A 21278-nucleotide genomic window follows, 5' to 3' on the forward strand; every position below is an offset into this window, starting at 1 on the left:
TAAACAAACCCAAAATGTAAAGGGATGATTTATAATTATCTTATGAACTTGAAATAATAGAAAAAAGCAATAAATATTTCTGGTCCAGAATGGTTTGGGAACCCAAACTATATGATTAAAAGCTGGAGAGTGACCAGTTTTGTTAACAACTGCCATATCTCTAGGTGACTCACATTATGAGGGAAAATATTATGAACAACTCTTGTCTGGAGGTGAAAAAGAAAACAAAAATGCTACTCTAGGAGAAGAGTAGCTGCTGGTGAGGTAACCAGACTTTTCTATATAATTGAAATATGCTTTCGCTAATGAAAGAACATCTAATTATGCTATGGACAATCACTGCCACCACCACGACATAAGTTTTGAGCAAGCAAACGAGGTGTTTAATGTCTTACAGGCTAAAATGTATCTGCTGTAATGCTGAAAATAGCTTTATGAAATAAACTAACATTATAGAGGTATAATAAAATATGGAGGTATTATCTCTAGTCCACCAAAAAAAGTTAATTAATTGAAAATAAATAAAATTACTTGTTTATATTGTTAAGTATGTGTCAGAAAATACTATTTCTGTAGGAAAATATATACCCCCCTCAATATATTTGATGCATGGCCAGTACTTTGTATCTAGGAGATTGAAGCATGGCCAGTACTTTGTATCTAGGAGATATACAACTCTAAACATTTTGAAATCTCTTCCTATTTATTGAAATGTTATATTTTTAGGCATAATAATATGAACACTTCAAACCTCATTTTATTTTCTCTCCAGGCCCTTATTATTTGCAATATTTGGTATTTCATGCTATTTACAATAGACAATATACAACATAAATTCAAATGAGGCTTTTGAACAATGAATACTTAGTAGACTGACTTCAGATATAACTGGTTAAGACCCTTTGCACTTAAAGTTTTTAAAGGGTTCAAAACTTAAAAACTGTAACATGTATCTTAAAATTTTACCAATTTCATTATAATGAACCAGAAGTTATACTTTTACTTAAGCCCAATTCAAACTGGGTTTGTGAGAATAACTAAAACCACTAAGCTTCACTGCCCTGAAATAAGTGTTGTCTATCCTGACTCTAACTATAATGGTAGCATTTTGAAAGTGCTCTTTACAGCATAAGAGAGATGTGGCACATCCCAGGTAACTGTAGGAAATAGTTGTCTACTAACTCTAACAGATAAGAAAAATAACCATGCCCAACTATGGAGGAAAAAGGTCTGTAAAAACCAGGGAAAACAGGTACGAAGGTACAGATGTGGGGTAACAGTTGAACGGAAAAATGGTCCTATGTGCATTTGACCATGTTCCCAACGATGGCCCCACATCCAGAAGAGGGAAAGTGAATGTCAGTACTCTCTCTTTCAGAAGACAGGAATGAAGGGAGTGTCTTCAAGATTCCCAACAAAGCAGAAGCGTAAACCATCTGAAAAACAAACATATTTGGAACACCCATCTCCCCATGACGGTGGATAAGTGAGGCTTGTTTTGGGATGTGGTATGTGACAGATTTGATACTTTGTCTTAAAAAAGGAAAGAAAGTTGAAGCCCTCCAAACAGTACACTAAGCTACTGCTGAAGCCTAATAAAGTGCTTTATTTGTAAACAGAGGGATCTATTTGGCCCATGTGGTAATGTCTTAGGATCAGCCACAGAGTAATTAGATGAACACTAGTCATTCATCACTTTCTTCTGCTTTGTTGGTTAATTCTTAATAAAGATCTTCTCCTTTCAGCAAAGCATATGCTCTTTTAACCATGTGTTCAGGAAAAATAGACAGCTTCATACAGTTTCACTGGCCATATTTTCAAATAAATAAATCCATCCACAAAAATTGAGAAAGTTCATTCCAGTTCACAGACAAAACACATGAACAGGCCTGATAATTCAAAAGTTTAGCAAAAGGGGATTTAACCAATCAAGCAGTTCAAAAATAAAACGTCACTCAGAATCTCCCTTTTAAAAAAAAGGTAGCACTTTCTCTACAATGCTGATATTAATAATTCCCAAAACTAAAAAATTTTTTATTCCTGTTTCCTCTTTGTACATTTGATTACTTTATCACAGACAGTGTAAGATACAATAAAGTACAATCCTCAAACTCTCAAAACCCAATTGTATATTGACTAGATGTCATTTTGATTGATATAAGTTCAGAGTTGTCAGTTTTTAAAAAGTCTTTTAATTTATTTATGAAATTCAAGCACCCACTCTTTCTACAGGTCAATATCAGTATTCTTGAGGAACAAATATCCTAAATGGAAAAAAAAATATATATATATATATATAAAATTAATTCACACAGCACTTATGAGCCAAAAGAATGTGTATAGATATATATTTAATTAATTTATTGAAGTATATCACTCATACATAAGCATACATAATAAGTTTATAATAGTTGTGAACTTACAAAATAAACATATATAACATCATACAGTACTCTCAAACTCACCCTACCACCAATAACTTGTATTGTTGTTAATCTTTTTTAACTAATGATTGAACAGCATTGTCAAAATCTTACTACTAACCAAAGTATTTTTCTCCCAACCAACCCTATTATTATTGTCTTTATATCATTTATATATGAACATACATACACAATTAAGTGTATAGTAAAACTTGTGAACTTACAAAGCAAACATGCATAACATCATACAGGGGTCCCCTACATCAACCCTCCAAAAATACCTTGCATTGCCGTGAGATGTTTGTTACAAATTTTGTAAGAATATTGTCAAAATCTTACTACTAATCATAGTCCTTATCTTACATTTGGTGTTTTTCCCCCAAACCACCCTATTATTATTTTTTAAATATATTTTTTATGACTGAAGTTGTAAACTTATAAATAATCATGCACATGTGCAGAATTTCCAAACAACACCCCTCCATCAACACACCACACCACACCATGGTGGAACATTTGCTACAGATAAGATAATATCATCTGATTGCTACCATGTCCATAGTGTACATTTAGCTCACATTTTCCATACTGCTTCGTTATCAACACAGTACATCTTTCACATAGGTGCAAGAATATTATTACTACTAACCACAGTTCATAGGTTACTCCAGCTGTATTTTTCCCATGCTTCTTCACATTCCCAACACCCTGCAGTAGTGATGTACATTTGCTCTAGCTCACAAAGGACACTCTTGCATCTGTACCATCAACCACAATTGTCATCCACTCCTTGGTTTACTGTGCTATTCTCTTCCTGGATTATTCTCTAGCATTCTGTCAATTGGCACTTACATACCTAGACTACTATTTTCAGCACACCCCCATTTATAAACTAGCTGTTACTCACTATGTGTTACCATTCACTCTATACATTTTCACACTTTTACAGTAAAGCTAATTTTACAGTAAAGTACATGAAACATTCAGTAGTCCATCTTAGTCCTCCTCTTATCTACTTTAAGAATCCATCACTACCACCAGGTCTTGAAGGTATTTTCCTACAATTTCTTCTAGAAGCTTTATGGTTATTGCTATTATTTTTAGGTCTTTGATTCATTTTGAGTTAATTTTTGGATAAGGTATGAGATAGGGGTTCTCTTTCTTTCTTTTGGCTATGGATATCCAATTAAAAGAATATATATATTTTTAAATTACTATGTTTGTAGGTTGCATTTTAGAATTTAGAATTCTACAGGTATATGTTTTAGTTTGTTAGGGCTGCTGGGAACAACATACCAAAAATGGGCTGGTTTTTATAATGGGCATTTATTAAGTTAAAAGTTTACAGTTCTGGGAAGCAGATGGGGCTCAAGTGATCAGGCTGCCATCTACCATATGGGAGGACCCAGGTTTGATCCCTAGGGCCTCCTGGTGAAAAAGAAGAAAAGAAAGCATGCCTGCGAGGTGAGCCAGTGTCTGTGTGGCAAGCTGAGTGCCCATGCAGTGAGCCAAGCACCCATGCAGTGAGCCAAGTCCATGCACAGCGAGCTGAGTGCCCATGTGGGTGCCCGCACAGTGAGCCAAGTACACATATGAGTGCACGTGTGGCAAGCCAAGTGCCCATGTGGCAAGCCAAGTGCCTGCGCAGTGAGCTGAGTGCCCTGTGAGTGCCCAGGTGGTGAGCCAGTGCCTGCAGAGTGAATGAGTGACCAAGTGGCAAGCCGAGTGCCCATGTGGTGAGCCAAATGCCTGTGTGAGTGCCCGTATGGTGAGCCAGTGCCAGAGCGGCAAGCCAGTGCCCGTGTGGTGAGCCGAGTGCCGGCACAGCAAGCCAAGTGCCCACGCAGTGAGCCAATGGCTGCACAAGTGAGTCATGCAGCATGATGATGCTGCAACAGAAGAGAGATGAAGGGGAGAGTCAAGGTGAAGCACAGCAGAGACCAGGAACTGAGGTGGCACACTTGACAGGGAACCTCTCTCCATATAAGAGGTGCCCAGGATTGAATCTTGCTGAGTCCTAGAGGGAAGAGAGGAGAAGGCAAAAAAGAGAAACAGGTACAGAACATCACACAGCGAATGGACACAGACAGCAACAACAGCGGGGTGGGGGCGAGGGAGGGAATGAAAAAATTTTTTTAAAAAGCTTACAGTTCTGAAGCTATGAAAATGTTCAAATCAAGGCATCATCAGAGATGCTGTCTCACTGAAGGTCAGATGTTGGGGATCAGGCACCTGGCTGCATCATCTAAAGATGCTTTCTCTCTGAGCTCAGCTGCAGGCAATCAGGCACATGGCAGGGCATGACAGCGGCTCTGCTCAAATCAAGGCATCAAGCGACACTTCTCACTGCAAGCTCAGCCAGGGTGATCAGCATATGGCTCGTCCCTCCCTTCTCCTCCAGGCCTCTCTCTCAGCCTCTCAGGGGCTTCTTTCCATGCCTCTGAGTTCCGCTGATTCCAACCTCCAGGACCTCTCTGTCAGCTTTTCTAGGTTTCTCTGTCTCTGCTGCTTTTTGTGTGTGTCTCTGCTTTCAGTCCTCAATTTACAAAGGACTCTGCAAGAGGATCAAGGCCCACCCGGAGTCACGCTTCACTGTAGTAATCCAATGAAAGGCTCGCCAACTGAATCCAATCCAAGGCCCCACACCTGCTGGAATGGATTAGCTTCAAGAACACGATCTTTTCTGGGGTCCACAAAATGCTTCAAACCGCCACACTGTATTTGGACCTATAGTTGTATAGGGCTATACAAAGTTGTGGGAATTTATGCCCAATTGACCCAAAATAATAAGGCTGGTTCTCAGAGGCTGGAATGTAGCCCAGTTTGCCCACTCTGTCACAGAGCTCAGCAGCTGGGAGTGGACGGCATCACCTTCCACACTGCTCGGCCTCAGAAAAGCTTCTCTCCAAGTCGGCATTTCTTAGACTCACTGGGTGCCGAGGAAGGTAAGGGTTTTGGTCTAAAATCTCTTTTTGTTTTCTTCCTGGTTGCTAAACTTGGGGGCTTAGGAGGTCACCTCAAACTTCCTTCCTTCCAGGAACCTGAATAAAATTTGCACATAGTCATCAAACAAGATGCCTTTTTAAACTAGGGAAAAAACTAAAATTGTGATTCTTAAACGTTTTTTAGCCATGGATTCCTTTAAGAACCTGATGAAAGCTACAGGGAATCTTCCCTTAAAAAAAAACAAAAGAAAGAAAAAGAAAAGAAAAGAAAAAAACGCATGCATTTATGTGCTAACACAGATTTCAAGGGAAAAATCACTGCCACCCTGAATCCCAAACTCAGATGCAATCAACCATGCTGGGACCATGTTAGCCAAGGCCCTTTATGTGTGGGCCCTGGGCACAGATCCTGGTCTCCTCCCCTCTCTGCCTCCTAATCAGCAGTCCCAGGACTCAGTACTGCCTGAAAGCATAGAAGGTTGGGCCAACTCTTTCTGTCTTCTACTAAATCAGGATAATTCATGCATAATTTTGTTTCAACACTTTCAGTATTCCTTTGTGATGCTAAGGACCTGATCTAAGAACAGATAAAGATTTAAAGTTTCAGTAAAAGTACATGCTATAACATCCTTGTGTTTAATTGACATTTCTGACAAATACAAACACTGATGAGAAATTGAAAATACCAAAATGGCACTCATCCGATTTGCACTAGCCTGTTAGCGCTGGCAGATGTCGGTATCTGGGAAAGCTTTTAATTTTACTGACAGCTTATTCAAATAGGATGGGAAGATTTCACCGGACCTGAACCACTGTTACCTGTAAGGAATAAGCGACTTATAAAGCAAAGACGTAGAGAATATGATCAGAAGTGAGTGCTTTGCAACGCCTACATCAAAAGGCCCTTCTTAGGATATGTGATGTAAGCACAGAGGGCAGTAACCCTCTCACAGTTACAGTCAGCTAGGTGCATGGTGCCCTGAAAGCCAAACTGCCCAATGACTTCCTTTAAGAAAAAGAAATCTATAGAATAGGTAGCTCTGTTTCAGGAGACTGCATTAGCTATAATGGTCACAATAAAGTACCATGATCTTAAGGTTTGTTGTTTCAGATATATCCTATGCTCTTGCTGAGAGGACAAAAAAGTCAAGGGAATCAAAATAGGCATTGTACGAAAATAAAGAAAGGCAGAAAAGAAATGGAAATGCGGAGAGAAGAGTGGGTTTGCAAAGGGAGACAAAGTTGGGAAAGGAAAGGGCAGAGAGAGCTAAAAAGGTGAAGCAGCTGCCTCATGTTGGCAGGGAGGAAAGGATGTTGGCATGCTCACGGGCATACTTGGCAGCTGGGGGTTTCAGGTCCCACAGGAGCCACATGCAGAAAGTAAAAGTAGGAAAATACTTGAGGCTAGAGAATGACAACTTTGATTTATTTTAAAATTGTGTGTGTTTTATATACGTGTATATAAATAAACATATATACACACATCATATGTTTTTACTCCACAAGGATGGGGTAAAATGGAAGAAGACTGAGGAAAGGGAAGGTCAGAGGGCTGTGTAAAAAAGAAACAAGACATTAATTGGAACATGCTTGCAGAGCTTTGATGGGCTTTTGGAGAATTTAGATAGTAAAATGTCACATATATGCTCTTGGGTAAAGTATGTGGATAAAGAAACAAGAATGACAAGTAAGTGTCTGATGCTACTGATACAAAGCACCTTGCTCTTCAGAGCGCAGACAGTTGAGGGTACAGAGACTGAGATAATCAAACTGCTGGATTATAAAGACACACTGGGTCTCCTTGTTTCTGTGGCAACCAAATTGTGGCCCTCTCATTGCTCATTAGGCTCTGAATCCAGGGCTAATCAGCAGACATAAAGGAGGAGAAATTCAAATTGGCCCATTTGTGGACAGCTCCTGTTGAAAGATTGATGGGGGTGGGGCAGGTTAAACTATCTTGAAGTTTGGTTATTATCTGTGGGTTTCAATTATCATTGGCTTCTTGGCTCCCAGGAGAAGTGGTAATTGAGAGGCAGCTGCAAAAAATGGAAATTGTGAGATGGGGAGGGTGTCAGTCTTCTGAATGGCAGCTTTTCACTGGCAGATGGGCTTGGTTTTAAGAGGCCAGTTGGCAGGGTTGGGTATCCTGACATTCATCTATCAGAAGATGCAAGGCGGAGTAAGGTTGTTTATGTTTCCAGGGCAGAACCACAGGGATGGCTGGAGTTCTGCAGCTCATAAAAACAGTGGGAGGTTCATGATGACCAGAACTCTGGACACCCCAGTATGAACCCCACCCACAGGGCGGGAGCATGCACGAGGCTCAACTCACAAGTGAAGCCAAACCCAGGCTACACGAACACTCCAGGAGGCAGGGAGTATTCATCTTCCGTAGAGATGGACCAAGTCCATGGCATCAGGGGCAGAAGGAAAGCTTCTTCTAGAGCAGGGCTTCTTAACCTTTTGTGTTAGGTGAAAACCACGGAACCCTTACTAAGTCCACACTATACTGTGTATTATTTAATAAATATATCAATACATCCCCACAAAAATGTTATGAATTTCAATTCAAGCTCACAGACCCCCTTGTTAAGACCCTCCATTCTAGTGTCTCAAAACACAAGCACTAAAGTCTCATAACTTCCAATTTGTCTTAAAAAATCTATCTAATGATTGACTGTCATGGCAAGGTATTCATGCACTATGTGAAAACATGTAAATGTGGAAAAATCTGGGAGGATATACAGTATACAAAATTGCAAATCGTGATTATATTTAGGAGGTGGAATTATGGAAGGTTTTTATTTTCTTCTATTTGCTGACCTAAATCTTTAAATTTTTCTACATTGAACATATATTAAGTTTGCATAATAAAAATATTTTTCAGCATATTAAATATTAGGAATCACATCCCAAGATGCTGGACATGTGAGAAAAATGTTATAGGTGTGTTCTAAAAACTCTTAAGTGTATACTCCGGGTCCCCTTAAGGAAAGGTCAGGGAATACCATGTAGGCTTCAATGGCTACAATACATTTGCAAGAATGTTTAAAATCTACTAATGCTTAAGATCTTACGGAACTTGTAATTAAATGCACTCTTACTGTTCCGTAGTGCTTCAGGAGTAAGCTAGAGGGCGTCTATTGTTTTTTTCTTATTTAAAAAGATAATGTACCCAGGACAGCAGAAGAAGATGAAAATTCCCTAATTCCTGGAAACTTTCCTTGTGTTCTGCTTTTGGAGGGTTGAATTCCACTCTACTGCTGAGTGGACACAGACTCCTGCAAAGAATAACAGGGCTCTGATACCGCCCCCCCCCCCCCCCCGCCTTTTACATGCATCCTTTTCTTCTTTCTCCTGCTTTGCCCTCAACTAGTCACTCTGTGTAAAGCAGAAAAGATAGGTCTAGGTGGAGAAGAGAGGGCTTTAGACTGGATTTTTAAAAGGGGGTACTTGGGATTGGACCCAGGACTTCATACATGTAAAGTTGGCGCTCAACCACTGACCTATAGCCGCTTGCCTGTGACCTACAGCCGCTCCCCTCTAAGGAGCTCCTGCAGATGTGTGAGGATGAACGGTTAAGATAGGACGGCTGCCATAGTAATGGACATGGCTGGGCAAAACCTGAGATACAAAATTACTTATGACTAAAGGGTATTTTTGAGTTGTATGTATGTTATCACATAAAAAATTTTTTAAAAATCCCTACAATTTCTCTAGACCATTAAACTAGTCATTTCTAAAAGCAACAATAAGAGGCAACTACTCTGTGCCCGCCCATTAGTACATTAGTTTTTTGTTTTTTACATATTATCTTGCAAACTCACAAGAAACTGCTAGATAAGCTAAACACATAGTATAAACTCACAGCAAGCCTGCTGAGTAGAAATGAATAGACCCACTTTGCAGAAAGTCACAGCAGGCTGGGAGATATTAAACAGTCTGCCATGCTATTGCAGTGTTGTCCTTAAAAGCATAATTCCATGGGAGAGCCCTCTAGATTGTTCTCATAGCTTCTTTACCAACTAGCAGGGTGACTTTGGGCAAAATACCTAATCTTCATTCTTCAATTTCCTAATCTGTAAGACAGAGAATACAGGGTCTACTCTGCAGGGGGCTGTTGTGGGTACTAACTGAGATAAGGAGATCATGTGAAGCCCCTGGCTTGGTGCTTGCCACACAGTTAGCCTTCAACAGGATGATGGCTCCCTTTTCATTCAGTGGAGGAGAGGGATGGCAAGTCCAGGTCAGTCTTTCTATTCCAAAAACAAATCCCAATATGATGTTACTTGTGCCACTGCCCAAGATCTCCCAACCCTTCTTCTCATCCTTTTGACAGTCAGAAAAGTCATTCTCGACTTACATGCACTAGTCACAGAGAGTTTCCACCTCCATTTCCCACAGAAGAAAAACAATGTTGAAGTGAACAATGTACAGATATTAGGGCCAAATTTCAAAACCTTACCTAGTGTTTGGGATCTGTGTGTTGTTGAGAGACACTGTCTAATGTGCTGTTAGTGTGTATATCTAAACTGAGTTTGTTTCATTTGTATGCAAAAACACCTAAATAAAAGAAAATGCTGATACATATTTGTCTCAAGTAGTTTCTTTTAAAAAATCACTTTCTTTAATGATGGGTAAAGAATTATTACTGTTACTTCTGTTTTGTTAGTTCAATGAATAAAGAAGTAAGGGGTCATAAAATTCCAATCATATATATTGCTTTGGGTTTTTTTCAGAACATAAACTACACATTTAAGAGGTGGCAATTGATACATATGTTTTATACACTGGACCTATCATGTGGCTAGTTAAACATTTGCATTTCAATGTCCAATATGTCTGCTTATCTCCCTCCATCACCTTGGACTGGTATTTGAGTACTTATGCCACATATTCCATGTTTATATCAATTTTTTACATATTAGATACATTTTTATCAGCCATGGTGTAGCAGTTTGATGTGGTTATGAATTCCAAAAATTGATACTGGATTATGTTTGTAATCTGGTCTGGACCTGGGAGTGATTAAGTTATGATTAGGGCTTTCATTGGGCCACGTCATTAGGGCATTGAGTCCCAGATAAAAGACATGGCAAAGGGCAGAGTGGAAGGTTTTTGGTGTTGGAGTTTTGATGTTGGAGTTTGATGCTGAAGCCTTAAGCTGGAGGAAAGAGAAGCAAACCCCAGGAAGAGAAGAACCCTGAGCCCAGGAAGAAGCAAGCCCTGGGAACAGAGGAACTCTGAACCCAGAGAGAAGCAAGACTCTGGAAGGGAGGAACCCAGGAAGCCTGAACCCTTGCAGATACTGGCAGCCATCTTGCTCCAACATGTGAAAATAGACTTTGGTGAGGGAAGTAACTTATGCTTTATGGCCTGGTATCTGTAAACTCCTACCCCAAATACTCTTTGTAAAAACCAACTAATTTCTAGTATTTTGCATTGGCACCCCTTTGGCTGACTATACAGAATTTGGTACCAAGGAATGGGGAAGTGCTTTTGTAATTACCAAAATGCTGGCACGGTTTTACAAATGGGTAAGGGATATTTTTTGGAGGAATTGTGAGATGCTTGGAAGAAAGACCTATGGTGTTTTGAAGAGACTGTTGATAGCAATATGGATGTTAAAAACACTTTTTAAGATGCCTTAGAAGTAAATGATGAAACTATTATTGGAAACTGGAGGAAAGGCGATTCATGTTTTAAAGTTGCAGAGAACTTAGCTAGATTAACTCCCAGTGTTTTATGGAAGGCAGAATTTGAAAACGGCAAGCCTGGGCATTTAGCTGAAGAAATTTCCAAAGTAAACCCGGAGAATGCGGCTTGGCTTCTGCTTGCAGCTTATAGCAAAATGCTAGATGAGAGATATACTGAGGACTGAACTGTCAGGCACAAAGAAAGCAAACTAATTCTGGAAATTCCAAGCCTCTGGAAATCAAGCTCCCAGATGAAAGTGCCCCATCAGAGGACTTAACTAAACTCAGAACTTGTAAATCAGGATTGAAGATGCAGTTATCTTGGAAGGACTTGTGGAAAGTCTTACTGTCTGATGGCTTGGACCCCTGCTTCTTGCATGCTAAACCAACAAGCTTTTTGAGAGAACTCTATGAACAAAACCACTGACAGCTTGGACTAAAAGGGACATGGAAAGGAGAGATTGAAGGAGATACAGCTTTAAGAGGAAAACTATGGAAGCTGAGATCTGGAATTAAGACATCACCTTGGGCCAAGAGAGGAACCCCACCCATGTGTACAGAGAGGGTGAATTTGCACCAGCAGTTGAAGAGGGTGGATGTTCCCACCTGATGTTACGGGAGAGTTTTGCCACCCCAGGGTACAGACAGGATGGACCACATTCCCCAAGAATTAGAGTGGTTAAGGTCATCACCCCACAGGTCTGAGAAGGGTGCACCTGTCCCCCATGGATTAGGGAAGGCCAGATGGTCAACTTGTTGCTCTGAGAGGGTTGAGCCTGTATGCCAAAGGTTAGGAGGAATGTTGTCTTCATGTCACTGTACTAGGGTGGTTAAGACTCTAACCCAAAGATTGAGTAAGGTGTGGGAATCACCCCAACACTCTTGGAGGGAGAGGTCTGGAGCTTGGTTGACATCCAGATGCTTGATGAGGGTGGAACCAAGAAAATGGCCATTGGGCAAGCATGTGGAAAGGGTGTGTTCCCATAAAGCACCAAGTAGAAGAAACCATCATCTTAAGACTGACTCTCAGACTGAAATCTAATGGAGGATGCCGCGCAGATTTACTGAACTGTAGAGGACCCGTGACTCATGTTTCCCTCCCAGTTTCTCCTTATTATAATGAAAATGTTTATCCTTTGTTCATTTGTGTATTAGAAGCAGATAAATTGTTTTGTATGTTTCAGAGGTCTATAGTAGATGCAACTTTGCTCCCAGACACACTGTATTTCTTTAAATTGATTGTGATATGATTTACTACTTGCATTGTTACTGATTTAAGTTTTTTCAAATATTGTAATGTCTTTTTGGAATTCAGAGGGTGGAGTGTAGCAGTTTGATATGGTTATGAATTCCAAAAATAGATATTGGATTATGTTTGTAATCTGATTTGTACCTGGGCGTGATTGAGTTTTGATTAGGGTTTTGATTGGGTCACATCATTAGGGAGTTGAGTACTTGCCCCTTGGTGGGTGAGGACTCACAGATAAAAGATATGGCAAAGGACAGAGTTGAGGGTTTTTGATGCTGGAGTTTTGATGTTGGAATTTGATGCTGAAGCCTTAAGCTGGAGCTCCGGGAAGTAAGCTCTCAGAGGAAACAGAAGCAAGCCGCAGGAAGAGAGAAATGCTGAGTCCAGGAAAAAAGAAGCCTGAGAAAGAGAAGAACCGAGGAAGTCTGAACCCTGGCAGCCATCTTGCTCCAACACATGGAAATAGACTTTGGTGAGGGAAGTAACTTATGCTTTATGTCCTGGTATCTATAAGCTCCTTTCCCAAATAAACACCCTTTATAAAAACCAACCAATTTCTGGTATTTTACATCAGCACCCCTTTGGCTGACTAATACACATAGTTGTTCTGTTACTTTGCCTTTCAGAACTATTTTATTTATATGTTTTCCAGTTTTTTATATTTCAATATATCTGTCACTTGAATGAGGACATGAAAATTCAGAAAAATCTTAATTTGTCCTCATAGCTGGAATAAATATGTAACTTTTCCTTCCTTCCTTCCTTCCTTTCTTCCTTCCCTCCCTCCCTTTTCTATCTCATCCCCCTTCTCTTTCTCTTTATTCTTCCCTCAATACTTAACATTCTTACCCATCTGGAATTTATTACAATATTTGGTTATAACCAAAATCTAAGTGATCTTTTTCTTACTGTTATGATGTCCTCAACTATTCATTAGCACTTATCTACCAATATATTACTCATACACATATTTACTATGTGTCAAGAACTTTCTTACATGGTTGGCATATAGTAGAGAATAAGGCTGAAAATGTCTCTGCCCTCCTGGGGCTTGGCACTAGCAACAACAAAAACAATGTATAGGTGGGTAGGGGGATAGTGGAAGGAAGGGTGGATGAAGGAAGGAATTGTAAGCAAAGGACAACCTAGGAGTTTTCAGTATAAATGAATTACTCTCTTTAAATTAGTTTGACCTCCTGTTTATGTTTTCATTATTTCCTAACATGCATGGTCAAGTTCCTAAGGAAAAAATCTGAAGACTTTAAGGACATTGTTCTCTTTGAAATTAAAACTTAATCTAGTATTATAGGGGCCTAAGAGTTACCTCCTGAGAGCCTCCTTGTTGCTCAAATATGGCCTTTCTCCAGGCTGAATATAAATATAAATGCATTACCTTCCCCTCAGTGTGGGATATGACTCCTGGGGATGAGCCTCCCTGGTACCACCTAGCAATCAACTGGAAAAAGACGTTGACCAAAAGGGGGAAAAGATAAAGACAAATGAGTTTACATGGCTAAGAGACTTCAAAGTGAGTTGGGAGATCATTCCAGAGGTTACTCTTATGCACATCTCAACAGCATCTCATTGGCTGCCAAAGTACATATTGCCTCAAATAGTGGAGACATCCAGACACTATAGGCAGGACAGACAGCTCAGGAGTTTGGTGCCCTGCCAGTGGGCCTTACTTGGGAACTTATGTTCCCCAGTGTGACAGAGTTGGAATCTGGTGTGGTTTTCCTACACGTGACTCTTCTGCCCCTTCTATTTGAACCTATAGTTAGTGCTAGAGTTCACTGGTGTATGGCCAAGAGACTTAAATCTTTGGGCTTTCTGTGTGCCAGCTGGGCACTGAATCTCAATAGAGTTGCAACACCTACTCTCCAGTTCATTGGATTGACCCAGGACAACTAATAGGAGATGATGATGGACAATGACCATCCCAAGTTGAAGAGAGAGTCTGCAAGTGCAAGCAAGATAGTCTCATCCATCTGCCCCATGGGATCTAAGTACCTCTCAATTAGAGGTGGAGTGGGCTTCAGCATCCCAGAATCCAAAGGATTGGGGAATGAACGAGGGACTAGAGTAGATTTACTGGTATTCTAGTGTTGAGTTTAGCAATGGAAAACTTTTATCATTGATGTGGAGGCAGTGGCCAATGGAGGTTCTGAGGGGAGGGAGAGGGGAAAAAAGGGGTAATATGGGGACATTTTTTGGGCCTTGGGAATTGTCCTAAATGACAATTCTGCAATGACAGATACAAGCCATTATATATCTTATTATAACTTACAAAATTGTGCGGGAGAGAATGCAAACTACAATGTAAACTATAATCTATGCTTAGCAGCAATGCTCCAAAATGTGTTCACCAATTATAACAAATGTACCACACAAATGAAGGATGTTGGTAATGTGGGGAAATGTGGGAGGGGTTGGAGAGGGGCATATGGGAATCCCTTACATTTTTCATGTAATATTTATGTAATCCATGTCTCTTTTTTAAAAAATTAAAAACTATATAAAAATTAATTAATTTTTAAAAATGTTGTACTCATTAACTAACCCCATAAAGAAAAGTTGTGAGGTTGACTATAACAGGGCATTTGTTTACCTTGCAGTGAGCCCCAGCACTCCCATCTCCATGCACTCCTCCACTCATAATTATAAGTAATGCTTGTGTTAACCCCACATACATCTTACTCATCTCCACCATCTTCAGAGTCCTCAGAGTAGACACGTGTTAATACAGGTGCATTTGAAACATCCTGTGCCTAGGCTTGTCACCAACACAGAGCCCGTTAATTGCCATCACATAACTCTCTCCAGCACCATTACTTTATGTACATACATATAATTTGACCTATACTGACATGTAGTCGAAAAGTATGTTTTCATGCTGTTTTGAGTAATTCACACTTAGAAGCATGTGCCTGAGCACATTTGCAACACACATAATTCACTTTGCAAACTTCAAGTTTACTCTGCGAAACCTGTTTTTTTTTTTTTTAAGTTGCAATTAACTTTCATGGATCCTGACTTTTATTCACATTCAAAATCCACAGTGAAGGAGGAGGTACCCAAAAGATAATAATTTCCTTATCGATTTTAAGACCTTACAGCCAAAGATGAATTTGCTTAAGGGTTCGTTTATGTTTAAAAGATAAGTGTTTTGCCTTCTTTTTATGCTGGTGGTTCCTCCTTCCTTTGGGAATCTTTTTCGTAGTATGTGGTTTCTTGGTTTTCCTTTTTCTCAAGATGAACACTGCATACCTGACGACAGTATCCATCAACGACTATTCGCAAAGTTGAACCATCTGGGCACCAAGACAGATCTAACTAATGTTTAGCGAGTTCCATGTATCAGACGCCAAGTGAGGCATTACCACATGTTATCCTATTTGGCTGAATACTCATTTATCCATGGGCCTGATACATCAGCTGACCATTAAAAAAATTCCACCTAATCACAGAATTAGCAGCAACAATTATACCGTTTTTCTTTCATCCCACCCTCTGTGCTCAGTAAAATCAAGTGGTAAACATTTTTGTCATTTGTGCTACCTTGACTGGCCCTTGTTAACAGTTCTCAATAAAGCAAATTATAGGTATGTCCTTTTAGTATAGAACCAAAACGACTTAATAATTATTTTCTACTATGTGTAAAGCCATGTTAAGGCTGATCTGCTCTAAAAGGGCACAGATTACCAGATTTCACTGATGATGAGATTCATTTCTTTTTCATACTTTAATATCTCTGAAATCAGGATGAATTTTAATATTGATGGTATCTTCAAATCGCTGACAGCTTGGCAGCAGTCACAACACATTCTCCATTCCCTGCACATGCATAAACTTGGTCCTAGCTCAGCACTTTATCACTTTTACTGAGACCATGTTATGGCATTGTTGAGACTGCACACGCTCCATTTGGTTGTTATTTAAATGGTTTTCAGAAAGATTACACTCTTATTTGGCACTGAATGGAGGCATTACTCTATGCATGAGTGCACAAAGATGGCAGTGGGGCATAAATGTTATATTACTGAAGGAGACAGTTGTCTTTAGAGAAATACAGCATTCCCATATTACCTTGAAAAACAACATCTAACTGCTCTACAGAAAGACACAAGTAGATGAAACTGTATTACAGTTTGTTCCTGAGATATATGCGAATGGATTGCCCACCATACGCCAAGCAACACTCCTAAAGGCACCAGCAGGAAAAAGCACCAAAACCCGTGGAAGAGATGAAGGAACTTTGAAAGCAAGGTGTAACCAATTCATGCTATGTCATAGAAACAACGGTTGTTAAAACGGTAGCATTTATTCTTCTTGGTATACAAAAGTAATGTTATATCTTATAATTGATAGAATCTTAAATCTGATGAATTGTGGAAATAAAAATGTATCCCTAGTTAATAAGATTTGTGTATAGAATAGAATGCAGAGTGGAAGTTAGTTAATTCTGAGCAGTCTTTTGTTAATGAAATATTTGTATGTACCTGTCGTTAGGCAAAATGTGTGATTTTAATAATTTTGAATAATTTTGTAGATCACCAGTCACATAAGTCTACTTTATTTTTGATCCCTGACACTTTTTTGGTACACCTTGCATTCTGGTCTAAGTGTTTGACAACAAGCAAACACTGTTTCCTACTTTCTCACTTTGGTGCTGCTCAAGTTTTCGTCAGCTTAGAAGTATTAGAGAGGAGATTCCAGGGCTCTGTTCTAAGCTCAAACATTACTATTAGAGAGAATGGAATGAAATAAGACAAAAGAGTCCATCTGAAATCCCAAAGCTAGGATATGGGGCTTTGAAATTCTTAGCACTAGAGTAACATGAGTAAATGAGTAAAATGCCACATGGAGGAATATGTTTCCAGGCAGCACATGGTCACAGCTCTAAATCGCATTTCTTTCTTTTTAAGTTTAGTGTTGCAAATTAGTTTGGAGTCAGAGATGGGTGAAACTTTTACCAAGGGAGAAATCACACACATACACCTGTAGGGAAGAAAAATTATAAAACAAAGACTGTGGATTATAATAGAAATTTTTAGGCATGGCTTCAAAAATTATTGTGACATACCATAACACCAATTTTTTTTGTTTGTTTGGTTTTTTTGAGTTACTGGGAGCAGGGATCAAACCCAGGACCTCTCATGTGGGAAGCTAGCACTCAACCACGGAGCTGCACTGGCTTCCCTGAGTTGGTTTTTTAGTCTGCTTTGCTAGTTGTTTGTTTTTGTTTTTTTCAGGAGGCACCACGAACGGAACCTGGGACCTCCCAAGTGGGAGGCGGGTCCTCAATCACTTGAGCCACATCCACTCCCTGTGACACTAATTTTTTATACTGTTCAGCTAAACAACACCTGTGTAAGTTTAAAATTGAAAATCAAATCAGGAATAGTTGTGAGATCACAGCCACCACCAGAGCGGGTGCCTCAATGGTGAACATATGATATCAATTGCATTTACAACAGCCTATCCTACATTTACGCTTCACCCTACGCAGAAGGCCGGCTTCCTGTTCTTAAGGCCCAATGTTAGTTTCCGATTCCCTGGACTAAGAACACCTTCCCCAATAACTTCATTCCAGTCTCTCCTTCTAAGTAGGTCGGCCAGTGTCAGGAATTCTCTGACAGTTGGTACAGGAGGATGAGTATGCCAGAGGGAACACTGCAGGGGGACATGTTGCTGCCAACTTGCAGGGTGTAGATTTGGATGACTGAGAGGGCAGAGACTGCCCTTTGGTGTCAGTGCAGAGAACACCTGGTCACCTGTTTTCTGGTACTCAGCTTATCAGAACAGGCAAGGAGAGTTTGTGTGCCTGGAGATTTCCATCTGATTTAAATGCTGCCGATGGTGAGGGCCTCAAGGATCCTCTGGTGTTGCCCTTTGGTGAAGGGTGTAGCTGCCGTGCATTTTTTTTTTTCCCAATGGAAAATTAAGCTTATTTCTGGATATAGCACATTCAAATAAAGGTCATATTTATTCAGAATATCATAATCAATACAAAAATAGAACTAGTTTCTTCCCTGTAAAAGTAAGTATATTACTGTAGGCTAGATACATGATATTTCAGTTGGGTCTTGTATCTGGTTCCCAAAACCAAAGAGGGTGCAAAGGGGGCTGGTGCTCCAAGCCAGTGGGGACAGGACAGGGTGCCACCAGTGGATTTCCTGCTATATTATAACAAGTGAAAATTTCTCTCAAGAGAGGGTGAGGAACAGCATAGGATAGTGATAAGGTGCATGGATTGGAAGTGAAACGCATTCATGTTCAAATCCCACCTCTATCACTTATTTGTCTTCTTTCCTTGGGAAAGTTACAAAAGCTCGTAATGGGGAAAATAATACCTCATTATGGATGACAGTGAGAATAAAAGAGAGAATGTATGTAAAACTCTTCATTATGTGTGTGTCTGGCACATAGTATATGTTCAATGTATGAGCACTATTACGTTACCATTAAGGAAGTTTCCTTCCCTTTGTGATGTAAATATTCTTACAGCTTCGATGTTACCTGGGGTAGGGGTAAATCGTATGGACCAGAACATGCTGTCGATGTCATAGGCCAAGGAGGTTTCAAGCGCACAAAAGTTGGTATTATGAAATCGTCTTATGGTGTGAATGCATCTTGGTAAGAAATGAACAGCGTGAATGTGAGAATCCACATGTGTGATGAGAAAGGTACCAGACGGATTACAGTTAAGTAATTCAGCATCTAGTTGCTAAGATCTGCTAACTGCAAGCTTTTTATGTGCCATCTCCACGTCCCCACTTCTACCTGAACTATTTAGGAGGGATGTATTCCTAAGAATTGTGCAACTCAGTTCTCAGTAACTCGAATTACTTTGCATTAAAGGAAATTTTGTAAAGCAAATATTCCCCACCTAGTCTAACTTGTTTTGAGAGGATGCAACTCTCTCACATGCCCGGGGGGGACTCATCTCTCGTAATCTCTCGCCCCAACTCCTGCTCCCACTGCTGTGCTTCCCCAGCACTCAGGGACAACAAGAACACACGAAAGGTCCAACAGAAGTAATCGCTGCACGTCAGTGTCGGGGGTCTTTAATTTTTAAGAAGCTCTTGGAGAGGCGGCCTTGGAGGCGCCCCCGGGGGCCGGGGGCACTGACGCCCGCACGGGGCTGCAGGCGCCCGGGCGGCCCCGCCCCAGGCCAGCCCTCCCCACGGGCCGGCCACGGAGGACTCCCCGGGGAGGGCTGGGGCCGGAGGGCGGGACGCCGCGGGGCCCCGCGTGCCCGGGCTCCCTGCGGGTCCGGGGGAAAGCCGCCACAGCCGGCCGCCCGGCGCCCGCGCCAAACTTTCTCCCGTCAGACCCGACCGCGCCGCGCCGCGGGGGGCAGCGGAGGGTGCGGGCGGGCACGCGGCCGCCGGCTCCGCCCAGGCCCGCTTCCTCAGCCGCCGCCCTCTCCCTCACAGCGAGGCGGCCCCGCCGCGCGCCCCGCGCCCTCCCGGCCGCCGCCCGCGCACCAGCCCTGCCGAGGCCGAGGGTACCTTCAGGAGGAGGCCGGGGCGCCGGCGCCGGAGGGCCCACAGCATCGCCAGACGCCGCCGCCGCCGCCGCGGGAGGGGCCTCGGCCGCGCCCAGAGCCGCGCCGCGGGGACCCGGCGCCGCCGCCGCCGCTCGCGCTCCCTGCGCTCCCTGCGCTGCGCTCGGCTCCGCGGCGCCCGCGCTCGTGCGGCGCCCGCGCTCGTGCGGCGCCCGCCGCTGTCAGGCGGAGCCCCGCCCCGCGCGCGCGCCGCCCGCCCGCCCGCGGGCCTCGCCGCCGCCGCGATTGGCTGGGCGCGCCGGCCCCGCCCCGCCCCGCCCCGCCCAGCCCCGCCCCGCCCACCCCGCCGGCCCCGCCCCGCCGCCGGCCCCGCCCACCCCGCCGGCCCCGCCCCGCCGCCGGCCCCGCCCACTCCCGCCGGCCCCGCCCCGCCGGGCCAGGGGCGCCTCCGGAGGGCGCGGGTGGCAGGGGCGCGTCCTTCGCTGGCAGAGAGATCAAAAGCCCACGTAAAAGAAAACATCAGAAAAAAGAAGCCTTCTCACGGGAGGGGCGTGGCCGCAGCTGCTCTGGTGCGAAATCGTATTTAGGTGATGACTTTCATTAAGAGCATCCCCAGGGCAGAGTGCTAGAATTAGAGCCGGAGGGATGTTTGCTTTTGTTGGTTGGCTCGTTTTTTAACCTGAAGGTGCCCTCACACCGTCTACACTTCATTTTATGAAGAAACCAAATCCAGCTAAGCAACTTGTCCAAGGTCATTGAGCGAGTTGGAGATTGGTTCTGTATGTCTATACCAAATCAAAGCTGCCTCAGATTTTATTTCTCTTTAGTCATGCGAAGCGATGAATTCTAATACTCGATGCCATATACACTGTGTAACAAATTAATTGAATCCATGCAGACAGAAAGTAGACTAGTGGTTGTCCAGGGCTGGGGGTAGGGGAAATGGTGAGTGACTGCTACTTTTGGGGAAATTTTGACAGTGGGGATGGATGCACAACTCTAAATATACTATGATTATGCATTTTAAATGGGTGAACTCCGTGGTATGTAAAGCACCTCTCAAAAAAGCTGCAATAACAAGTATATTAAGCTACACTCACTAGGATGACCATTATTTAAGGAAAAAGGAAATAAGTGTTGGGGAGGACGTGGGGAAACTGAAGCTCTCATACATTGCTGACCCACTCTGATCTAGTTCTCCACACCTAAGCTGAAATAAGATCTTCAGAAGGTCCAAATTACAGTGGGTTCACACCCACAGGAATGGGATAAGATTAGAACATGTCCCCACCGCCCCCACCCCCGGGGTACCTAACTCAATCTACCGGAAGTGCTAAGACTGAAGAGCCTTTGCCCAGTGACGGAGGGTTGTCTTAGCAGTGACAGAGCTGGCACCAGTGTGAGAGGTGTGGGAGGAAGGGGCAGGAGGTGAAGCTGGGCAGGAGGTGCAGCTGG

The 21278-nt window shown here is 42.3% G+C and overlaps 1 protein-coding gene across 1 annotated transcript in view; it reads right to left on the minus strand.

Moving 5' to 3' along the window:
- Positions 1-19951, minus strand: part of FRY (FRY microtubule binding protein) — a 443412-nt gene extending 423461 nt beyond the window's left edge. Inside the window, exon 1 of the mRNA XM_071208166.1 lies at positions 19828-19951. The gene's annotated coding sequence lies outside the window, so the exon portion shown is untranslated. The remainder of the gene's footprint in view (positions 1-19827) is intronic.
- Positions 19952-21278: the final 1327 nt, after the last annotated feature.

This window comes from Dasypus novemcinctus, chromosome 15 (genome assembly GCF_030445035.2).
Source record: "Dasypus novemcinctus isolate mDasNov1 chromosome 15, mDasNov1.1.hap2, whole genome shotgun sequence".
NCBI classification, from domain to species: Eukaryota; Metazoa; Chordata; class Mammalia; order Cingulata; family Dasypodidae; genus Dasypus; species Dasypus novemcinctus.